At 47.8% G+C, this 24,383-nt stretch overlaps 1 protein-coding gene across 9 annotated transcripts in view; it reads left to right on the top strand.

The window, feature by feature from the left end:
- The first annotated feature begins 19,138 nt into the window (after positions 1-19,138).
- LOC149357809 (anaphase-promoting complex subunit 10-like) overlaps positions 19,139-24,383 on the top strand; it is a 113,899-nt gene continuing 108,654 nt past the window's right edge. For 8 of the 9 annotated variants that reach the window (XR_016291892.1, XR_016291891.1, XM_089584946.1 and 5 more), the window contains exon 1: positions 19,150-19,802. The gene's annotated coding sequence lies outside the window, so the exon portion shown is untranslated. Of the gene's footprint in view, positions 19,803-24,383 lie in introns of all 9 variants that reach the window. The other variant, XM_089584941.1, reaches the window with a different exon arrangement.

The following is a 24,383-nucleotide window of genomic DNA, read 5'->3' as shown; positions in this document are numbered from 1 at the left end:
AGTCGCTTTGGGTCGTGTAACCCCCATCACGGCCGGTCTCGACGCGCGCGCTCTAAATTTTCGGCCTGTTAATTGCTGACGAATTAAAACAGCGCAAGGAACGGGACGAAAACACGAAGGAAGAAGACACAGACACGGGCGCTGTTCACAGGTGAAACAATTCACGGAGCCCGAAGAACAAGAGATGAAGTTCAGAAGTGCAAGATGCCGGGCTAGTTGGTAATCCATGATGAATTAAAACAGCGCAATGAACACAGACACAGTGCCCGTGTCTGTGTCTTCTTCCTTCGTGTTTTCGTCCCGTTCCTTGCGCTGTTTTAATTCATCATGGATTACCAACTAGCCCGTCATCTTGCACTTCTGTTAATTGCTGCCTCATATACGATCTCTTTACCATATTTACCTTTACCTGCTCGAGCTTGGCGCATGATAGCCTGCAATGCTTATGTGCCAGTAAACCGAACGCAACACAAGCTGCTTTTTATCGCCTCATTTAGATTTTAGCTGTGCTGATTGTTAGCCCACATTCCTTTTATATCTTTTTACTGCTGCATGAATTTTTTCCATCTTATTTTTTTCCTCATCTATTCCATCTTTTCACGTGTTTTTATGCCGAGTTTTTAGCCTTGTTATCGTGTTTGCTGTGTTAGTCGTTGGCATTTGTTCACCCTGTCTGGGCCAAATTTTCTTGCCATTGTTTTCGTGCTGGTTTACTTCTTTTTGTTGGGGTTGTGCACTCCGTGAATATCTGATCACAAGTGGCTGCTACAGATCGTCCTCTTCATATCTGTGTTGTAGACGCGCCTGTATGTCAATGTCCTTCTGTCAAATATAAGGCATGGATCAAAACACATCCAAAATAAAGCACACTTCGGCGCACTTGTGTGCGTGTCCTCTTTGTGTCCTCGTCTCCAAGCGCAGTGATTCCGTGGTGTCTGACAAAAACAAACTAGCCGCGCGACGAACCCTGAATAAGTTTGTTTCTTGTAAGGAGGGCTCCTTCCAACTCTTTTTTGTGGACATTTGCCTCATTGTTTCCCTTATTGCAAGAGCAACGTGCAAAACAAGGTCTTTGGGCACCTGCATCCGCCACAGGATTGTACGACCTGAAATTCGGGGCCTGTTCGGTGGGCTTCTTCCCTCGGCTGGCCGCGGACACCGAATGTGCAAGATACTGCTGTCGGAATGGTATCGTTTCCGTGTCATCGTCTCGGAAAAAGAGACTTGGCAAAACTTCATTTCAACGTTTCTGCAATACAAACTGAGTATGCTAGTAATAGACGATTCGTTTTCTGTTAAAAATTCAAAGGACGCCATTCTCTTTTTGCAAAAAAACAAGAAAAAACAGTACAGCCTTTCTGGCTGTTTTCGTCAACGTTCAAGACTTGTGTTATAAATCCCTCATTATGAATTGCTCCAATATGATAGTGAGTGCATTGATCAGTATTGCAGCATTGCCTTCCAAAATGACGGCAGCAACGCAGCTGTTGTTTGGCGTTATTATCTATTCCTCTCACATCCCCCACACTGAGTGGAAAGGCTCGCTTTTCATTTAGAAACAAGGTATCTGTATCGGGTCAAGTACCGCCCCATCTTGAGCGACTTGTGCCTAGCCAACCATGACGGAGCACTCAGCACAAACCTGAAAAATTATCCGGTTCTTAAAATCTTAAGGGACGTGGATGATTATCTTGTTCATTTAGACAGCCACGATAATGATTCCTGCAGCAGGTTGACAGTACGTTGGCCAGAGGTGGGCGTCCTCACGAGGGCGAGCCTCCTTGAGGACGTCCTCACCCTCACCTCATAATGATTTCACTTGGTGGGGAGACGGAAGATCGTTGCATGAAAATTCTTGAGGACGAGAGTGAGGGAGGGGAGACATGATGAGGTGAGGGAGGACAAGATGCAAGGTCTGAGGGCAAGGGTGGAGGCCCGTACCCTACTCCGGGCTAACGTTCAGCCCGTTACGGGTTCCCCTTTCAGAGCGCTAGTTCTTAGGGCTAAGGTTCCCGTGTAAGACGTAGTTTCTGCAGCCAGGAGGTACCCGAAGCGAACAGGACAGGCGGGTAGCCGCACGCCTTCTCCGTCACCGCATCCGTGTTGTAAATAAAATAAACAAAGGGAGCCCGCACGAACAGCCACAGCTATAGACTTAGAAAGGAAAGAAAAAACACAGGAAGCGGCGATGAAGCGGGAACAAAAGTAATAAAACAGTCGGAACACTTGGTGAATGACGGCCTACGCAGTCGGGGATAAACCAGCGAGCGGGCAGCGCTACATTTAGTGAAGAAGTATGCGCTGATGAGGAAACGAGTGCCGACACGCGGCAATAATTGTAACGTTGCGATATAAACTTGGTCATGTCTGCTTAAGAAGAAAGGGGATGATTGGATGGCTGTGTCGCGCGGATGGAGCGTCTCTCGTTGTGTGCATGTTTGCGCCACGGAGGCGCCGCCGCTGGCTAAGCAGTACTCCTCGCCATTCGGTCTATTGAATGGGAGCTTTGTGTCCTGGGACTACAAAGGTCGTATCAGAGTTATTGGAAGCACCACTTGTTCTAAGAAATTCGTCGTAATAAGTGGTGAGGTTAGATGATGCAACAATGTTGTTATTCAAATTCAAATTTTCTTTATTTCAGCATCGTTTACATCGATACTAGGGGGCCGTAGACTAAAAGCAACACAAACGGCTTGACAAGGCCCACGGCCCCATACACTCGACATAGGATGACAGAGCAGGAAATCATATACAGTGCAGGAATTTACACACACTGCTCGCATGCAAGCATGAAAATAAAATTGAAACAAAAAAAGAAGTAAATACAAATTCACAAAGAGAAATCAGCTTACACAATGCTATTTAAATAACTGTGAAGCAGAAAATTAAGCATTTGCTTTCCGTAGTTAGTGCGAGTGCGTGGAACTTCCCACTCTTGCGACGTGCGAGTGTCACGCACTTTTCTTCTTTTTGTGAGACGGGAAACAGTGTTAAAGAAATTGTTATTGTACTTTATGGCCATTTTATAGCGCTTAAGAAGGGTCATTTTATGAATGTCACGTATTGAGAGTAAATTGAGGTCTTTAAAAGGGGTTCTGTATGACAGCCATGCGGAGATTTAGTCATAGCACGGACTGCTTTCTTCTGAATCTTATGAAGTTTGGTAATGTTGGTAAAAGTGGTGATTCATTGATGATGTTCCCGTTTGTTTGCTGGCCCAGCGACAGGTTGTGACGGACCACATTTCCTTCAACTGTACCCATTTATTTGCATTTATGTTACAAAGTGGTTCGGCAGGTGCGCCCTGTAAAACCTACAAGCTCTGAAGCTGGCCGGACGCCGCACCAAGCGGGATCCCCATCAGCTTCCGACTATTCAAGATTCTAACACACAAACTAGAAGTTAAACATTTCGGAACCAGCCAGAACCCGCCGCCAAGCGAGGTATATGCCTTCCGCTCTCAAAGAGGCCGCAATCCGCAACAAGCCGGATCTCGATCAGCCCCTGAGTCACGACCGGATCGGACTGTCTCGCTCGGTGACCGCCACGCAACTGCCCTAGCTCTCTCTCGGACGCGCGCATCCCGTCCGTTTCACGCTAGTTTCTCACATCTAACCAATCACTGGTCTTCTCGCTCCCTCCCGAAGAAATCAAGCTTTACAAAAACAAGGCAAAATGACAACTATTCACTCTCCACTTCCACCAACCAGAGTTCAGATACATAAATTTCCGCACGTGCGTGGCGCCTCGGGTCCGCCAGCACCCAAGACCTTAGCTCAAGTCTAGCAGTGCAAACAGCAAAACCTGTTTTTCGACCGGACGCTAAGACTAGCACGTGTGGCCAGCATGCGGTGTTCAGTAGCCATCTCCAAGGGCTTCGATTCCAAACGCAATGAGGGCGTCCTCTGGAACAGTGTGATCGCGCGACCCGAAAGGTGATAAAATATGGCCATTTGAAACCGCGATAGTTCCCATTGAAATTGACATGCTCTTGCCATTTTCAAAACTGTATTTTCAATATCTCATCTGAAAGTGAAGATATTACAGGCTGTCTGAGTCCAGAATAGTATGCCATAACGAATTCATCAAATATTTTCGGCTTCAAATGTAGTCAAGGCGATGACAATACTTTATTGGTATTTCGTCGGTTATTAGATGCGGCTCCTCAGCCGATGGGGCAGGCGGGGCTAGGAGAGGCATCGAACTTCCCTTCATCGCACCACGCGACTTTCGGTGGAGCGTTCGGCGCTTTCTCTCCCCGTATGCATGATACATCGTAAGTGCCATTAGCATAGGTTACAATTTTTTGACAAATGAAGAAAATTCGAAGAAAAGTTTCTGTAACAAATTCAGATGCTGTATGGCAGGATACTAGAACTCATGCAGTTAGTCCGGATATTCTTGTGTCCACCCTTCAAACGGTTCTCAACGGTCACACCTATACAACGAGGGAACGCAGATCAGCCAACTCCCGACCTTCACCTTCTACAACTTTGGGCACGGCGAAATCAGGGGAAGATATAGGCTGGAAGATATAGGAAGTGGAAAGATAGGTGCAGTCGTTTGTGCTCAGGAACAACCAACAGGAAAACGAAAAAATGAAAATTGATTTTGAGAAAAGGAAATTACGCAGTAACTCTCACATATCTCGGTGGACCCCCGAACCGCACCGTAAGCGAAGGGCGGAAGGCGAGAGTGAAAGAAGAAATAGAGAAAGAGGGGCCGTAGTGGAAGTCTCCAAAATAATTCCGAGAACTTGGGAATCTTAAACATACACTGACATTGCACAGCACATGGGCGTGTCTTGCGTTTCGCCTCCATCGAAACCCGGGCGCCGCGGTCGGGATCGAAGCCGGGTACTCCGGCTCGGTAGACGAGCGCCTTAACCACTGAGCCAACGCGGCGGGTATCTTCTCTGGTTTTTAGTCAAATGTAGCGTGGTGCATGACCCTGAAGGACTTTCGGCGGCATATAAGAGGATGATGATGATGATGGCTTTTTATGGCACAAGGGCATCTGACTTCTACGCCCAGAGCGTCATCGCACAAGGTATTTTCTTCTACTCAAAGTGGGGTCAAAGACCCATTTCCAAAGCATTTTACCGTAACTAAGCCGACCACCAAACCAGGGGAAAGCTTGCACCCATTCTATCACCGGTGGGTACCCGGCGGCACTGGGGATCGAAGCCCGCACCTCCTGCAAGCGGTGCGCTGACCACGATGCCATCGCTGCTGTGGCATGGAAAAGGAGCGAAAGATCAAAGATCATCCTGAAAGTATTAGACTCGCCTTCCAGCTAATGCCAGAGTAGTTTGCAGATCGGGCTTCCATCTTTTTCTTCCCAATCATGCACAGTATCCGGCCGTCCACCGACAAAGCACGTGGTTGATAAAACGGGGATAACACCACCATTTACAAATTAGAGTTATTCGCTGCTATTGAAGAAGCTAGTGGCAAAACTGCGCCTGGGCATGACGATGTTCTTTATGAGGCTACCGCTTTGGCGAAGGGATGCGAAAACGTGTTAAATACCAAGATCTTTGAGAACATGGAACGTATGGGCATTTCTCTACATGTCAGAAAAGCGGTACACAATCTTCTTAAGTTCTGACATGGTAAAGGTGCGCTAAAAGAACACACACACAAGACAGGGTGCAGGACAGGAGAATTACCGTGTCAGAAGTAATTCACCAACTAGCCCGACAACATGTTCTACTTAAGCATAAGCATAAACAGCGAGAGGACCGCGTGTTTTCTTTCCGGATAAACGGGCAACAAATCGGCAATTGCACCCTATACAAAGGCGTGCCACAGAGTTCAGTTTTGGTACCTTTGCTATTTGACATCGCGATCGTACCATTGACTTGGAAATTAGCTGAAATACCTTATATGCAGTTCACTATTTAAGCTGACGATGTCACTTTTTGGACTACTCATAGACAGCTCTGAGACACAGAATTTTTATCTGCAGCAAGCCTTAAATACAATAGATGAGTGCGTCCAAGATGTACGTCTGGAACTGTCACCACAAAAGCGGAGCTACATTCATGTTGCAAACAAGAATGAATGACAGCAATTCGCAACTAAACAGTGAATCTGAAGTTTAGAAATCATGCATTACGAGAGATACACGAGTTGAGAGTCCTTCGCCGAGACAGCCTTCCATCTGGCAAAGGAACTGAACGGCTACATAGAATGAAAAAAGCAGAGGTGAATTCCTTGAACTTCATCAAATGCATTTCGTCTAGGGGAGGAGAAGCCCAAATGGAGAAGGCAAGGCATCTTGTAGAGTCGGTGCCTCAGCCGAGGATACTATATTAGGACCAGTTCTAATAACTCACGAGGCAACAATGGGCCGAGTTGGAAACAAAAAAAAACAGGAATGTAATGAGCACCATGACGGCCTCTCCTAAACATACTACCATCCGGTTTCTCCTGGAATTTGCGCAGTTCAATACACTGACAGAACTGATCAGCGAGAGGCAATAACTACCTCCCTCCCTCCCACCATCCTTCCCTCACTCCCTCTCTCCCTCCCTCATAACTTAATGCGATTGAAGGAGGTATCTTTTAGAAGGATAAGGGCTGGGGCGGCCCTTACCCGTCGGCCACGTGCCGATGGGGCTCTGAAGAAGACGTAGGACCCACCACCTGGCCGAGGTGCTCCACACCGGCTGCAGGGGTGGATGTTCGCTACCTGCAGTGGACTTCTTCAGGGCCAATGGCCTCAAGCACACGGATTCTACTCGAAGTGCGACTAACGGTGACAGGAGAGGAGGATTTCTTCAAGTGGCTGACCGACAACAAATAAGAGAAGGAGCCTTCACTGGTTCCTGTATGAAAATACCTTACATGATTTCCTGTAATATACAGCGAACCCAAATTATGCCTTTATAGCAAGTGTACAAAAAAAAGTTTTCAAATGAGGTCTTATAATTATACCAGATGCAAAACTCAGCTTAAAAATGTAGCAAGTTTCCGAGGCCATTTTCTGTGTGCTTAGGGATGGTGACGCCATCTGGAAGTGGTAAACGAAAGCTACTGCCGTACGTGTCCATTGTACTATGAAAAGCTTTTCTTTCTTGCTTTTTTATTTCTGAATTTGTATGTGGAACAGTTAAATACGTGCATTTTTTTTTATTGCGTCTGTTTCATTTAATTTGTTGGGAGGCGCTGGTGCGTTTATCAATAATCTCGAAGTTTGCAGCCGCACACTTAAAATCTATTAAATTCACCGCGAGCAGCGCGGATATCTGTATTCACCCGAATATCGGCCACGTCAAACTGCCGTTTTTTGATACGTGGACCCTATGGGAAGTTTCGCAACTGGTAGTATCAAAGATCTCTGTTCATATGTGCGCCGCAGGGCCAAGTGCTGCCACAGGGGTCAGAAAAGGAGGAACGAAAATTGCCGCCAAAAATCACCTGAAATCAGTACATTTCCTCAATATTGTGGTCACTTGTTTAAAAACGTTTTCTCTTTACGGTGTCGGTTATTCATTCATTACGGTACGATATAGTGACAAAAGAAAAGTACCACTGCTCTAGTAACGAAAGCCAAGGGGGTAGCGACATCAAGTGACACGCCGGCAACTGCCGGCACCGCCCAACAGGGATATAGTATAGTGCTCTAACAAGGAGGCACTGGCCGGGCCGTGCGTGCGGCCTCCGGTCCATCGGGAGAACATTTTCGTTATCAGCCGTGAACCTGTCAGATGTTCAGAGCGCAGAGTAAAAAAACATGTAGAAATTATACCTGGTCAGGTTGCTGAATTCCAATCATCGAAGTCTTGTTTCACTAAACGAAGTCTAATTTCAGCTCAGTGAGGTTGCAAAGAACTGGCTAAAGCGCAAAAAAGTGCTTCTACGAAATTCCACCGACAAATCAAAGTAGGGAACAATGTATTGGTGTGGATTTTTTTTACACTCACTGTGAGTGATTCAGTACAGACGAATCTTATTTCTATTTTCTAATTTCGCTGGAACTGCGGCTTAGCAAAGTAGTAGAGCCGCCAAATATGGTGGGTAAAGACAAACACTGTAGTCTTATCATGGAAACAGAGCAGCAGCTTAACCACCATGGTCCGAATAATCGCTCGGTCGGCCTTTCATTGTACGAGGTGGTCAAAAACAAAAAGCTGCACTGCTTTCCCCGTAACAGGAAAATCTCGTGGTATATTTCTATCCCTGGCGAGACGGCCAACTACGTAATCGCCCGCCTGATTTTATAAATGAAATTGCTTGCAGGCATGGTCCGGAATTGATACTCAGCATTTGAGCAATCCGTAGACGTGGGAGGAAAAAAAATCATCAGTGGTTTAGCTTGCGGATGACCACACATTATTGTGTGCTAGCACCATTAGCCCTGGTTTTGCATGGTTTATCTTCAATTTGTATGATGTTGCTTGAACTGAACTTGCTTACCTTGGTTGATATAACATATGATGTTAATTTGCGTGATATTACAGACTTCTACTGCGCAGACTTACTGGGCAGACTTCTACTGCGGTAGAATTGGCCATTCTCTATATTCACTGATCTCTGGGAGTCCTGATTCCACGCCTGGCGCAGTGGTGCAGCAGTTAAGCGACTCGCCAGTGCCCTGCGATGGCAGGTGCTGCCATCGGTGTGGCTTGTGAGAGCCAAGTTCTTGCTCCTGAGGAAGCTCTCGCGACTAGTCATTAACTGAACTGTCATGGTGGGAAGGTTTCCATGATGTCACGACGTCACATGACCTAGGTGGCCCACGTGCCAGAAGCAGATTTTAGACAGACAGACAACCGCTTTTAGTCGGAGTGGAAGGGCAATAAAATGGCAACCACAGGAATCCTTCACTCGAGACTCGGGAGGTTTTTGATTACCATAATTAAAGCCAAAAATTGTATTTTAGGCCACCAGTGGGATTTTCAAGTGGCCTGAGTAATGTTTTATTTTAAGCGACAGCATAAGCGCCTCACTGCTGCAGGAAGCCGGCATCGCACCTTCGAAAGACACGATAACAATGAAAAACTTCACAGGCGGGGCAGCTGGATTCGAAGCCGCAGCGGCGCAAAAGGTTCAGTTCCGCTGACCGGTGCTTCAGACTATAGTGTACTAGATTAGTTGCACTGGGGCGAGGGAAGGCGCCGGCAGGCTGCGCGCGGGAAGCTGAAATTCCGGAAATCTGAAGCGGCCGAGAGGCGGCGCCGCTTTGGCTTCACCTGGGCCTTCACAGAACACCACGGAGAAGTAGGTAGGAGGAATAGTAGGCTGATACAACAAAGAACAAATTGCCAAAGAATAAAATCAACTTGCAAATAACAACTCTGGCATCAGGAACTATTGCCGGTAAAAGGACGTGGCTAGGGTAGATTATTTACGGACGCGGCACAAATGCAGGCAAGAAAACAAGGATCTTGTTTAGTGTCTCAGTGATGATATAAAGGAGTTTGGAGACGATGTTGATATTATTCTGATGGGTGACATGAATGGCCACATCGAGGATCTGGATGGATACACAGAATGTAACGAGAAGTTAATGCTTCTGTGAGCGGCACAACCTAGTCGTGCCGATCAAAAGAGAGATGCAGAGAAGTCAAGAATAGAGCGCAGAATTAAACGACGAACAAATAGCGCTCATAGTACCCGGCATAAAGGAAGCACTAAAGAAGCGCTTAATAGAAAAGTGGGATTGTAATTAAAAAAAATAGAACTTCTCATCAGTGCAAAAATGAAACAAGTAAAACGGGTAAACCGCTGCACAGGAAAGAGGAAGCCATGAAGCTAGTGGAAAGCGAAAACTAATAAGGGCATCAAACAATGACGGGTGGCTTCAATTTACCACAGAGAAAAAAAAAGTTGCAGTTATCTCAAGGGGAAATAGGCCAAAAATGAAAATATTCTCGACAAAAGAAGCAGCTATTGCCGGTCCTTCTCCAGGCTAAAGCAAAGCCTTTGATCGCTGGTTGGCTCAAGCTCGCTATGAAACTAAAGGTGGGCCAAAAAAATTTTGTAACCATATAAGCTGGCTGGGTAGAACGAATCAAAGCAAGCAGGGACAGATTCAAATTCCTGGGGGAAAATATTTAGAGGGAGACGATACGGTGAACTTTATTACGTCAGTTATAACGGCGTCATTTAGCAACGGCAATAGGGTGATCTCCCCAAGGGAGGGAGCAACACAGGACAGCACAATAGAAAGCAGCTTAGAAATGAGCAGTGCTAACTAGAAAAGGGCGGAAGCAAATACTTCTAAATCCATATCCGCAGTGATAGATGAAATTCCAATCAAGCTGCCCAAGAAGCAAGGAAGTGCTTATAAAAGCATTGGAGACAGTCATAACAAATAAGCAAATTCTGCACAGCTGGAGACAGAGTAAAATGAATTTGATTTATAAAGAGAAAGGAGCTAATATAAACATAAAATCCTTTCTACGGATTACGATAACATCTTTTATATGCAGGCCGGCAATACAGCCGGTGAAATTAGAAATGCAGTCATGGGTGCAAAGTAATAGGATTCTCGGAGAACGTTAGAACGGGTTCAGAAGGGGTAGGCTCTTAGATGACAGCCTGTTCGTGCTTAACCAATGCATAGAAATAGCTAAGCCGGAAAGCAGACCTCTGTAATTAGCCTTTCTGGACATAAGCGGTGCATACAACGTGAGCACGGAACTCATGTGAAACATATGAAAAGATGGAGGTAGGTGTCGGTCATGAGGTAACAAATTTTCTACAGTAAATCTACGGCGATAATAAAATTGAAATTACAAGGGAAGGGACAAAAAGTACAACTGTGGACGTACACAAATTATTATGGCAAGGTTGTCCTTTATCATCGCTGCTGTTCGTGCTTTATTTGATAAATATGGAAAGTAGGCTGCAGGGAAGTAATCTAGATTATAATCTGTCCTACAGATTAGGCGGACATTTCGTCGAGCATCGGCTCCCGTTTTTAATGTATGCTGACGGTATTGTGCTGCTAGAGATAGTCAGGGAGATTTGCAATCTCTGGTTAATTGTTGTGGATACGTAGGAGATGTTCTAGATTTCAGTTTTAGCGCAATTAAATCAGATGTGATGACTTTCAACGATACAACTGATCAGGTGCTTACCATGTATGGTCATGAATTACCGATAGTGTCCGAATAAAAATATCACACGGAAGGGTACACAAAGGACATTTATACACGGAAACGCATTACAGGGGTACAACAAATATGAAGCACCTAGAGGTGTTTGAAAGGAATAATGGTTACGGGGCTTACTTTCGGTAATGCGGTTGTGTCCTTACGAGCAGAAGTTCAGTCGAGATTAGAAGTAAATCAGAGAGCTGTTGGAAGATTAGCACTATCTGCCCGCGGCAAAAGCACGAAGAGATGCAGTACAAAGGGATATGGGCTGGGCATCCTTCAAAGAATGGGAAGCTCATGTTAACATATCGTATCACGAACGGCTGAGGAAATTTGACGATAACAAGTTGGCAGCTGGGGTATTTAAATGCTTACGCAGAAAGAGGCTCTAGGGTTTAGAGATTACAATGGTCATGTAAATAAATCTGCGGTAGAAGTTAGCAAAAAGCGATTGGAAGATTGGTGGCTCAAAAGCAGAGAGGTGATATAAGGTTAGAAGTGTTGGTCTGAATCCGTATTAAAAGAAAATGCCGAAGTTTAATAACAATTTACAACAAATCTAAAAAAAAAATAGAGGGAAAAAAGCCGACCATGGTGGCGGCTGCCACCATCCAATTTCAAAGGGGACGCTCTTATCTTCCATCCATCCATCCTTGGCGACTGGGCCCTGCTGTCGTGGCGTTGGGGTTGCATGCCGGCTTGCCTATTCCGTCGTGCTTGCACTGCGTAGCGTGCTGACAGTTGGGCATTGCGGCTGTGTTGCGTGCACTCTTCGTGGTCCACACGCAATGTGTCTCGGCAAGACTTTCTTTGGAGTTCCCGACGACGAAACCAAGCGCCGGATTTTGGGAGCGGATCCTCCATCGTGCTGACAAGACTTTGGAAATGACTGACGCTGTTTGCGAGCTTCATTTTGAAGATAAGCACATTTTGAGAGACTATATACGCGTTTTCGATGTCACGCTAATCCGCCTTCAACGTGGAAAACCATCGCTTTCATCGAACGCCGTGCCTACCATTCTGTACCAACTTACCAAAGGAAACCGAATGGTGAATGACCGTCAGTGAAGAGATGTGAAGAGAGTGAAATGCCACAAAGCACAGGAATTGTTTGCACGATGTAGGTGACTGCAGCACAACTTCGCCACCTAGCGAATCGGACGAATGCGTAGAGCCAGCCGTCCCATTCTACATTAAAAATATGCCAAAGCGGACTGACCAATGCTCTAAGCACAAATCTGGAAATTGTGATAATGCTGACACCCAAGCTTCGCACAACAATGAAGCTCACTCTGCCATTTTTTTTTATCTGCGGTATTAATCCCGATGAGGTAATTTGTGGAACATACTGGCGGAGGAGCCTGATTGAGATCAAGTTTACCGTACTATGGACGAAACAAAGCGTGAGCAAAGCAAAGGTGTGAGCAAACCTACATGCTTCATTTCTGTGCCCCTCACAAAAGCAATAGAGCAGCAAGAGTAGCATGAGGACGGGGCTTAACTCGAAATGCAGGAGAAGCGTGACTGCGAGTCCTGGTTTTAAATACCGTGTCGTAATTCTTTAATAGTAAAACTATAGAACTACATTACTGTGTCTTGCATCATACTGCAATGCTGCGGCGACTGAATGGGCTACAAAATCTAGCATATCTGTTTATTTAGTGTTAATAAAATCTTGCTCTTTTTACTGGAACAGTATATATGCCTATCTTACAAATACCCAAGGAAGGCAAACATGGATGAGTGAATACTGGAAAATTGCAGTGCAGCAGTAACAAGGACGAGATGAGAAGAACGCAAACACAAGCGCTGACTAACAACTGTCCAGTATGCAGAACCTACTAGCCAGTCGCTATGTTTTAAGGATGAGTGAGGTGGAGCGAAGTACGCTGCGCAGCACATTTGCCGCCTACAGTGCGACTGCTTAGTCAGAAAAATCGCCTTGCGAATGAAAAATTCAGCATCTAAAGCTTAGCACCAGCTCGGAAACACCATTCACTCAGTCAGAGGCCGTCGTCAGATTTTATTCCCTTCTCTGCATTTTTATGCGTACTTTTGCCTTTAATAAGTGCAACTGTTGGTCTTTAACTTTTTTCCAGGTCTTTACGAGGTCTTAGTGTGAGTTCATATATGCAAGTGAAAATGCGTTATTGGTAGCCTGCAGGCGGTACTAAAAATGCTGCTACTGCTAATGATAAGAATTGCCGGGAAAGGAAATGCACCATCTCTTTCACTGTTGGTGCACACTTCACCGACACCGGTGCGGAGAGTCATGATGAATGGAAACTATTTGGCTTTTTGGGGGGTTACACATCTTATAGCGACTCAGTATGTATAAGGGAGATAAGACTCTCGACTATCTTGGGTTCTTTGACGTGCGCCGACATCGCGCAGTCTACACGTGCCTCTTGCATTTTGCTTTCATCGAAATGGGGAAAATGCAGAAGCCACTTGTACTGTGCATGTTTGTGCACATTATATAAATACCGCATATACTCTTGAATCAATACATAAAACAAGCATAACAAAGAACTTATGAAATGCGGCTTCCGAGTATGGCAGAACGGCGGCCGGAGAGCACGGGAGACGACCGACGTGAAGGGTACTGCAGCGCCATCTATGCGCGTCTGGGAAAACAGCCTCACAGCGAATCCGGTTAGTACAGGATACTTGACACTATTACGCCATCACCGCAGCTTTCTTTTCCATCGTATTTATTACACTAAAAATGAATTCTATTTACATCAACCATTTACAAAGCTTTTAGGAAACGCCACGAAAGACATCTCAAAAGAAGGAGCAACAGAGCACTGGACGGGAGGTAAGGCTGAGAACGTCAGTAAAAGGGAGTGCCACTACGGTTTAATTTCAGTCGGTACATACGCTTCCCTCAGACGACCAAACATTTGGCAGAAATCTTAACGTACTGATTGTTCGAACTGCAAGGCTATGGAGGTCTGGTCGCAATGTCGTCGTCTCTGTCATCTACAACAAAACGGAGAGTTGAGCTAGTTGGTACATGTTCCTTGGAAAAAACAGCGCTAAGAGGAAGGACAAAGCAAAGAGTACAACAGGACCGGCGCTGACTATCAACTGAAAGCTTTAATAGAAACAACAAGCAATATAGACTCCATCGACAACCAAGAGCGCATGGCAACGCCAAATGCTACAATGATATGTACCCCCATTCTTAATGAAACTAGGATCTTGTACAAGCACAAAGATAAACTAACACGGAAAATCAGTGAAGCCTTTCATATCCAAAAAAACAGTGCATGACTCGTGCGTGAGCATCCCCTCTGTAACAGTTCATGACTGTGAACTAAAGTATCTTGACCCAGGTGATTGATTGATCATTGTAGCTTTTGGTGTTGCCATGCGCTCTTGGTTGTCGATGGAGTATATATTGCGTGTTGTTTCTAATAAAGCTTTCAGTTGGTAGTCAGCGCCGGTCCTGTTGTCCTCTTTTCTTTGTCCTTCACCTTAGCACTGGTTTTTCCAAGCAATCCGTCACCCACCCGCGTTCACGCGTCTTAAACTGCCAGTCTCTCTCGGTGTAGTTTGATAAGGTGGTCTTCATCATCTTCCATCCGTGCTGGTGGAAGCGCCATACGACGAGCATGCAGCAATCCGCACAAAATGTCGGGAGCTTAGAAGCAGTGAAATTCAGTTAGAAGACAATGCTATCGCAGTGCTATCGGTTAATGGTGATTAAGCGACCTAAAAACTTTGCTCCTTCGTAGTAGATTCTTTGCTTAGCAGTTATTGTAAGTCTTGTGGTACATGCTACTGCATTGCTTGCGGAATGTTCTTAGCATATTACTTTCCGTACACCAACACAACAACGCACTGACTCATTTTAGCAGTGCATACAGATAACAATGAAATGTTACAAGTGCAGGGCGCATGTATGCAGGCAGTGCGTGCCAGAAGTGAAGCCAGAGTGATACCGTGGGGCTCAACTCGTGACTATCTCGATTTTGTCTCGCGTATTAGCTCGAACAGCTCACACGCCCAAACACACAACAATTAAAGCATCTAGCCTCTCGTCCAACTCTGCCTTTGAGAGCTTCTCTTATATTTTTGTTGTGTCCCCTTATTGCTTTTGTGTGTGTGCGCCCCCTCCTAACGACCACTCGCATTCCCCTCCTAACGACAGTTCGCATCCTCCTCCTAACGACCACTCAATCCTCCTCCTAACGACCACTCAATCCTCCTCCTAACGACACTTGCCCCTCGTCGCACGCTGTCACCAGATGCCCCCCCACGGTGCGCCCCCGCACCCTCCTCCTGTTCTGGGAAGCCACTCCCTCCCGTGGACGCTTCTCAGCTCCCTCCTTTCTTCGGGCCGTCAGTTCGGCTGCTGCCTCGGTCGACGCTGGTCGCACCCTCTTCAGCTTTAAATAAACGAAGTCTAAAAGTACCGTGTGCGTCTTTCGCTGCATTCAACACAGCGACCGGACACGACAGTGGCGACGAGAAAGTGGATTCGACCCGCGCTACGCAACGCTATTGACAAGCCATGGCTACGCGAGGGTTTCCCAATCAGATACCAGAATTCAACGGCTCATCGTGGTCATCGTGGGTTGGACGCCTTCAGTTCTACTTTGAAGCTAACAACATCACAGACCCAGCCTTGAAGAGGGCCAACCTGCTGACGCTGTGCGGGGAGCAGACCTACGATACTGTCTGCGCCCTTATTCAGCCAAGCACACCAGCGGCAGTGTCTTACGACGACATCGTAAAAGCGCTGCAAAAGCACTACGACCCAAGGCCATCCGAGGTCTACAGCCGGGCTCGCTTCCAACGACGAGATCAACTGGGAGGAGAAACTGTGAGCGCCTACGTAGCCGCGCTCAAGACGCTCGCTGCCGACTGCAATTTTGGAACGCTGTCGACAACAGCTACCGGGCAGGAGGGAGACGCAGCTTCTTCTGCTAACACCACCATGCTTCCCTTGGACGTGATGTTACGCGACAGATTTGTGTGCGGACTGAGTGACGAGTCACTGCAGCAGCGCCTGTTCGCTGAGAAGGACCTCACATTCAGCAAAGCTTACGACATCGCCGTTCGAGCGGAGAGCGCCGGTCACCAGCAGAGAGGGATTCGCCGGAACACCGAGCCGGTACACCAGACAAGCAACCAGGTGCGCAAGCCTTCTGTTGTTGTAAAATCGGTCAAAAAGGCACAACGCTGCTGGCGGTGTGACGACCAACACAACCCCCAGGGATGTCGATTCCAGTCAGTCACGTGTAATTTTTGCCACAAGCGAGGGCATATCGAAAGAGCATGCATTACGAAACGGAGACTTGCCAAGATAAAGTCACCTTCCCAGCCTAATCACAGCGTCAACGCCTCAGAGAATACGCCGCTATCTGATCTCCATGGAACAACATCAACAACACCATCTGTGTTGTACGACCTGAACACCATGAATCTCGGCACGCGACCGAAGATTTGTACAGAAGTAAGCGTACATCACCAGCTGATTAAGTTCGAGGTGGACTGCGGCGCAGCCTGTACTCTGATCAGTGAGGACACGTTCCGAACTTCATGGCCATCTGACGCACCCGCCCTGCAACAAGACGACACGCACCTGCGAACGTGGTCAGGACAGAATCTGCCACTATTGGGCTCTGCCAACGTGCAGGTTAACTACAACGGCCAGACCCATACGCTACCTCTGCTTGTTGTGAAGGGCACAGGATCAAGCCTTCTAGGGAGAAACTGGTTTTCTCCACTAGGCGTGATGATATGCGGTAAACATCAAAACGCCGATGCGCTAAGCCGTCTGCCACTAGACGCAACTGTTGACGAACCATTTCCACCAGGAGACGTTCTGATGTTCGAAGCACTGCCAGAACCTCCGCTTACAGCAGGCACAGTTGCAGCATCTACGCAGAAGTGCGCAGCTCTCCGGCTAGTTTACACAGCTGTTCAACAAGGCAACATGCATAAACTCAAAGGGGACAACTTCGACGCTTACCGCAGGCGAGCTACAGAGTTGAGCACCCATCGCGGCTGCATCATATTTGGATCCCGAGTTGTGATGCCGAGAGAACTACGCGCACAAGCTATGTCTCTCATCCACGCCGGACATCGGGGCATCGTTGCAATGAAAAAGTGTGCCAGAAGCTACATGTGGTGGCCTGGCATTGACAACGACATCGAAACAGTGGTGCGAGAATGCAAGCCTTGCCAGAACAGCCGGAGCGCCCCGCCGAAAGCTCCTGTCCCAGAATGGGAAAAGCCAGACACACCATGGCACACACTGCACATTGATTTTGCAGGACCAATTGAGGGCTGCACTTTCCTTGTGGTCGTAGACGCCTACACAAAGTGGCTTGAGATAAGGCAAATGGGACAGACGACTTCGGCAGCAGTCATTGACAACCTCCGATCACTATTTGCAACGTTCGGCCTGCCGCGCAAGGTAGTGTCGGACAACGGAACACCGTTTGTGTCTGCGGAGATCCTCAAGTTTTATCGCGACAACGGGATCTCATCAGTTACATCGGCCCCCTACCACCCAGCGACAAACGGACAAGCCGAGCGCTACGTAGCCGAGCTAAAACGCGCCCTTGAAAGAGATCAGACAGGCTCGCTGCAGCGCCGCCTTGCGCGCTTTCTCTTCAAGCAGCACACGACGGTTCAGAGCACAACAGGCGAGACTCCCTCGAAAATGATGTTCGAGCGTGAAATGCGAACCCAGCTCACAGCCATCCTCCCCGAGCCAAAGGCAGAGACGTTCCGGGAAGAAAAAGCAATTCCGCGCTGCGGCACGCTTAATGAGGGGCAGCGCGTCCTCGCCCGACAGTTTCTGAAAAAGCCACGCTGGGAGGAAGCTACAATTGTCAGACGCATAGGCCTGCGCTCTTGGCTCGTCAACATACATGGCACAGTAGCACGCCGACATCTCAACCAGCTGCGTAGATTTACGACGCCGTCTGAGAGCTGTCCGCCAGCGGAGAGAACACGTGCACCATTTTCCCACATAGCCTGGCACCTCTTCCCGGAAGAAGAGACTTCGCCCAGGACAGACCTAGGAGACACAGCGAACAACAGCCAGCCTACAAGTGTTTCTCCCCCGAGCGCACAAAGCCAGCGCGCCTCCACGCGTGAGCGCCGACCCCCTGCACGATACCAGGCAACTTTCTAAGGGGGAAGGAAGTGTTGTGTCCCCTTATTGCTTTTGTGTGTGTGCGCCCCCTCCTAACGACCACTCGCATTCCCCTCCTAACGACAGTTCGCATCCTCCTCCTAACGACCACTCAATCCTCCTCCTAACGACCACTCAATCCTCCTCCTAACGACACTTGCCCCTCGTCGCACGCTGTCACCAGATGCCCCCCCACGGTGCGCCCCCGCACCCTCCTCCTGTTCTGGGAAGCCACTCCCTCCCGTGGACGCTTCTCAGCTCCCTCCTTTCTTCGGGCGGTCAGTTCGGCTGCTGCCTCGGTCGACGCTGGTCGCACCCTCTTCAGCTTTAAATAAACGAAGTCTAAAAGTACCGTGTGCGTCTTTCGCTGCATTCAACACAGCGACCGGACACGACAATTTTATTACTCAGTAATATTGCCAGAATATGCGGACTAGAAAAAAACTACTTGGAAAAAACGAACGAAACTATAAGTGAGGTTGAGGGTGAAGAAAGGTTGGCGATATGTGTGTGAGGGCGAGGGATGGCCAGCCAATTTTGCGAAGCGAGAGTGGTGGATGGCCGGATAATTTCTCAAAATTAGGGCGAAGGTGAACGAGGGCCATGTATCCAAAAGTGACGTTAAAGAAGGAAAATAAAAATGGGGGCATTTCGCACCTCTGGTCGAAAATCAATTATCGCTAGAAAGGTATAGTGTTGTCTCCGTTGGGGCTGGCAAATGGTGGATGGGCTAGGAGCCTCTGCGTACTCGCTGAGTGATGCGGCAGAATCCGATTGCTGGCCGCACGTGACACATGGTCTTGTATTGTGTCAGTGTCGTGTATCTCTGACGCAGCCCAATAAGGGGAGTATTTTTCCACGCTTGCCGGGGCCAGACGTCGGGTCTCGTCTCTCCACCGAGCACAGGATGCACGGTGTCGGTTCGCGTCAAAGGAACGGCACCGAAGCGGCACCGTGACTAGGGCAGGAAGGGTGTGGTGGGGTACCTCAACTATAGACTGGTTCTGAAACCGCGAATGCACACTTTATAGAGGAAAACAAAAAAGCACTGTATTACAGAACTCAGTACATGAAAGGTCCTTACAGGATGGTCAGCAATTGTTGTAGGATTCGGCGCTTCTACGCTGTCTTGCTCCATTTCCTGTCGCCATCGTCGGCGCCAGCCTCTTCCGCTCAGGTCGTCTAGCGCCGGAGCCATCTCGTATTCGCAGCGGACGTGCCATGTGTGGCCGTGTGGCATCCATGCGGAGTCTCGCTTTTGTTTCCACCATGGAAGGGGATACTCTTCACGTTAGAGGCCTGTTCTCACCAGGCTGCAATCCCGTGACGCGGGGGGAGAAGACAGCCGAGCGATGTGTTTGTACCTGACTTTTTTCTCCCTCTTCCTTTGCAGGTGTATCGCTCTGGCAGAACCGCACCAGTGCCCTCACCTGAGGAGCGTCGAGGGAAGTGCGACCTGCCAGACTCTCATCAAAGCATCCTCGACGGTGGAATCGGCTGGGCACGTCGAGAAGTGCGTGGAGAACAGAAACAGTAAGGCTTCCTCCGTATACGTCCATGCGGCGTTATCTTTTCAAAAAAGTTGAGAGTTACCAGCGTGTTTATGCGATCAAAAGTTTACGGGACGCGTGTGTGCGGAAAGAAATGATTTTTCAGAGCACTCACGTACTCTAGTCGCTTGAAATGCCCATAACAATACCACGCGGCTGGGTTGGGAGGCGAAGCTACGATTTTTTTTTTTCGAAGAACTAGTGTCCCGTAATCTTTTGATCGCGATAGCACGTGCTGGTCCTTCCGGTAACAGGATAAAGTCGTCGTCGCGTTCTCTGTCCACTAGGTGTTCGTTCGTAGGCTGACGTAGGCAGTCAATATTTTAAGCGATCGATGTCACAAATGAGGGCTTAGATATGTTTTTTTTTCGGGAACCAGTGGCGGAATTCAACTGCGGCGTTTATTTGCCGGTACTAGAAAAAACCCGGGCTATCTTTTTGGTATCATTCCTAGGAATATCTGTGGCTTCCGAGTGCAGCTCACGGCCCACTGTGCTCACTGCCCGGCTGTGATCCCCAACTCACATCCTCATAGGCCCGAAACTAAAACAGCCTGTACTATTCCTCTCAGTATGAGCTGCAACACACAAACTCTGGCAAGGGCCCAATTCTCGAAGCACTGCGAGCCCAGAGCTGATAAAAATTCTTGCATACAGCCGTTGATAGAAGAAAAATTATGGATTGAATGTTTGTGCTGGTTGGGTGCGGCTGTGTGCAAGTCGTAGCAGGCTGTGCGTGTATCACTAGCCACCAGTCGTCGTTAGTTGCACGCCCAGGTTCACTGCAGTAAATATCTAACGACTTGGCTAAGCCCATAATTGTCTGCGCTTCTAATTTTCAAAGCCTGCACTTTACCTATTGATGTGCGTCCGTCTGCTGTGTGGAATCGATGAATACATGTGCATGCAGCCCAGGGGGACGAAAACTCGAGCCACTACTGTTCCGGCTAATTCGAAGAACCCCCTCACACTAGGTGGATGCATACAGAACAAGAGGGTTATGATAGGCGGAAAGGTCTCTCCCCCTCTATCCCTTTTGAATTTTCGTATTGCGCGGCCGTTACAATTGCAGCGCGCCCTTGTTTAGTGTGCGACGCCAGGCGTGTTATCTCGGGCGCTATCACCTGATATGCGATGCCGGTCACTTTGGCGTCGTGTTCCTTCTTGTTATACTGATGTCGGTGCAGCGACACAGATACGGTGGTATTTGTTTCTGTTCTCCCGACCTTCTAAATTGCGAATAGCACAAATGAGACCCTCAAGGATGCAGCGAGCCCTGCAACCTGCGAACGTTTTATCGCGCGCCTCCGCTAGTTGCAGCGATTAACAATCATTTAATCACTGCTGTTGATGAAACAGTCATCGTCTTTCGGCCGAAGACGTGTCGATACATTGTGCGAATTGATTATGCAGCTGTATATTAGCTGAATTTTATTGATTTCGCCAAGTATTATTATGTAAAGTGAAGATCTAGCATGATATTTATTTGTTGTAATTTGTTTTCGTAAATGCAAAACAATTTTTGCAATTATCTTGGATTTCAAAGAGCATACAGCAGGCATATTAAATTGCGTACGCTCAGTGTATGGACGGTATGATCGTTCATTAATTTGCTGTAATTCAGTGGGCACGAAACTATGCTCTGGAAATGTCAGCTGCACCATTTCAGAATTACTTCACACCTCTTCACGATGCACCATTATATGTGCACTGTACGGAATATTCTAACATGGATATGTAGCGCCTCGTCCTCGCTGCGAGATAAAAAAAATTCAGGGGGCACTTTGACTGCCTGAAGTGGGTAGAGGCGGAAGCGTTTTCCGCACCACCTTCGCTGTTTCCGTGGCACTGATGGCGTCACATATAATTGAGTACTAATTACTAAGTGATGACAAATCACTAATTAATGGTTAATTACTAATTAATACCTGAATACTAATTAACTGCTAATTAATGACGCTTAAGCTTCGCCTTTAGGAGTGGAACGCGACAGCGTGTTGTAGCGCTGCCAGGGAGTCCACGGAACGCTACCACCCGTTCGGCGCGATGCCTTGCCCTTTGAACGCAACGGTTTTTGAGGAAAGGAAACGGCGCAGTAATTCTCTGTCATATCGGTGGACACCTGAACCGCACCGTAGAGGAAGGGAGGAAGTGGGAGTGAAAGAAGATAGATAAAGAGGAGCCGTAATGAAGAAAATGAAAATTGTATTTAAGGAAATGAAATTACGCAGTAACTGTCTCACAAAATTCAGGGGGGCACTTTTTTGACCTAAAGTGTGGCCACAGCGTCTTGCAACGCTGCCAAGGAGTCCATAGAACGCCATCGCCCATTCGGTTCTACGCCTCGCTCGTCGGTAAATTGGTTTTTGAGGAAAGAAAATGTATCTGTCTCTCATTTGTCGGTGGACACCTAAACCTCGCCGGAAGGGAATGGAGGAGGATGAGAGTGAGTGAAGACACCGTATTCACTAGATGCGCCTTTGTTCATTCCAAACCATCGAGCTGGCATGGCGGAGTGGATAGCATGCTCGTCTCTCACGCCGAAGACCGGGGTTCGATTCCTGAGCTCGACCAATTTCTTAATCGGTTTTATTTATTTATATGGCCTGACTAGTAAAGCTAATTAAGCTAATTGGGTAATTAAGCAATTAACTAAGCTCAGTCTCACTTACTTGGAGCATCACTGTACGATCCCTTCAATTGGTTGCATGGTTACTAGCCAAAGTACAATTGGCCCCGTTTGAAATTCCCGCACTGTGACGTCACGACCGTTTCCACCAATTGAAAAGCGTGACATTTTCTGTCGACAACTGCTGCTTACAACGATGAGACATTAAAGGCTTCCGCCTTAATAAAACTAAACTTGCTGACAGCGTGCAGATTCCGAGCAGACTGATTTTATTCTCCACAAAACAGAAACGAATTCGAAAGGAGAGCGCGGAGGCAACGAGCGAGAGAGGGAGCAGAGTGACTATACGTTTTGATGATGCCGCGCCGCGCAAGTGTGAGGCATCTCAAGTTATCGACGAGCGGCGCGGATGCGCGAGGCATCTCGCGTGTCCGACCCACGGCGGCGCCGGCGCGTCCCGTCGCCTCCTCTACTCGCCCTCTACAAACATGTAGTACATTTCAAGAAGAAATACCTCTTTTCGACTGAAAGCAGCGGCAAGGATGTGTCGGTATAAACATTCAAAGTGTGTTCTCTGCTATCCCTACATTGGTCCAGCGGTTTGGTTAGTTGGCCGGCAGCGCGACCGATTTTAAACTGCTACAACAGCAAGGAAAGGGTGTGCGAAAGCCCAAGAAAAGCGCGGCGCGCGCCTGCGCCCCGAGAAGTCGTACACCGAATCACTCCCCGCACCCCCCCCCCCCCCCCTTCCCTACAGTGAACCCGGCTTCGGGCCAATCCGCGCACGAAGCACATGTCATGGGAACAACCCTTGCGCCCACGAGTTTCGGTCGTCTGTTGCAATGGAGATTAATGTTGACCGTTGTTGCGTCCACCACCAGCTATGAACGTACCTGACGGAAGAAATGGAGCTAGAATCTGTAGTATACGTGGCCAACAGGAGCTATAGGAGCTTGCAGAGCCGTGCTTAGCCTGTCTAAGCTTTGCCGTAATGTCCAGCAGCGCCACGTCCCGCCTTCTGGGGAAACAACGTATTCCAGTTGAACAAAAATTAGGGCGAGGTCAACTGTAACGTTGCGGAGCAACTGCGATAGCAATGCACTCTTTTATTCCTCTCTTGATTGTGTACCAATTTCTACTTCTATTCGCTGATTCTATTCTGGTACAGAGCGCTTCTTTACTGATTTTTTCTCTTTCCGCCTTAGCCACTTTCATATAACCTGAGCCATTCTTAGCCCAGCGTCTAAAGTGGAGAGGGTGAGAGGCGAGAGGAGGAAAGTTGGGAGCTGTGACGACGGCGGGCGCTAATTTTTCGCTCCAGCAATGCTCCTATACTATCACGTTATAAGCACCAAGATCTCTAGCTCCAGTGCATTACCGCACACGGCACCACTCGAATCTTTACTTGCCTCCACGAGAAATGCTTTGGGCTACTCGACTCATCCGCATTCGACGAATCATGCTCAACATTTTGGAGACTGTCAGTAACCAGGAGCTGATGAGTAAACGGCCACCGATGTGGTCGAGCAGATGTCACTTCAAGGCATGGCAAATAATGGCCGCCCCCAAATCTTGCGCTGCGTTTGCATGTTTTCTTCAAGACTGTACCCGAGCAGAAATCACAGGCGTTCTGAATTTGTAAGCGTACTTGAATATAAAGGTGTTGGCCTACTGGCATAGTCAGGTGCTCTCTGCACTGCTCTGTATCGCGGTGCGTTGTTTGACATTCTCTTGTGTTCAGAGATCAATCCAATTATGTGCAGAATTTTCGTGAAGTGTTCTAAAGTTGGCTCTGACCAACTGCATTTATATGCTCGCAAAACGTGGTCATCTTTCTCTTGGCATACAACAGAAAATACGCATCATGTGATGTCGCAGAAAGTAACCCCCCCCCCCCCCACCTCCCGGCTTCTGGCTTCTCGCTGACTACAAGACT

The sequence above is a fragment of the Amblyomma mixtum genome, chromosome 3 (genome assembly GCF_055824585.1).
Source record: "Amblyomma mixtum isolate Tamu chromosome 3, ASM5582458v1, whole genome shotgun sequence".
NCBI lineage: Eukaryota > Metazoa > Arthropoda > Arachnida > Ixodida > Ixodidae > Amblyomma > Amblyomma mixtum.
The sequence above is the reverse complement of the archived record's forward strand: the minus strand, read 5'-3'. Positions and strand labels throughout refer to the sequence as shown.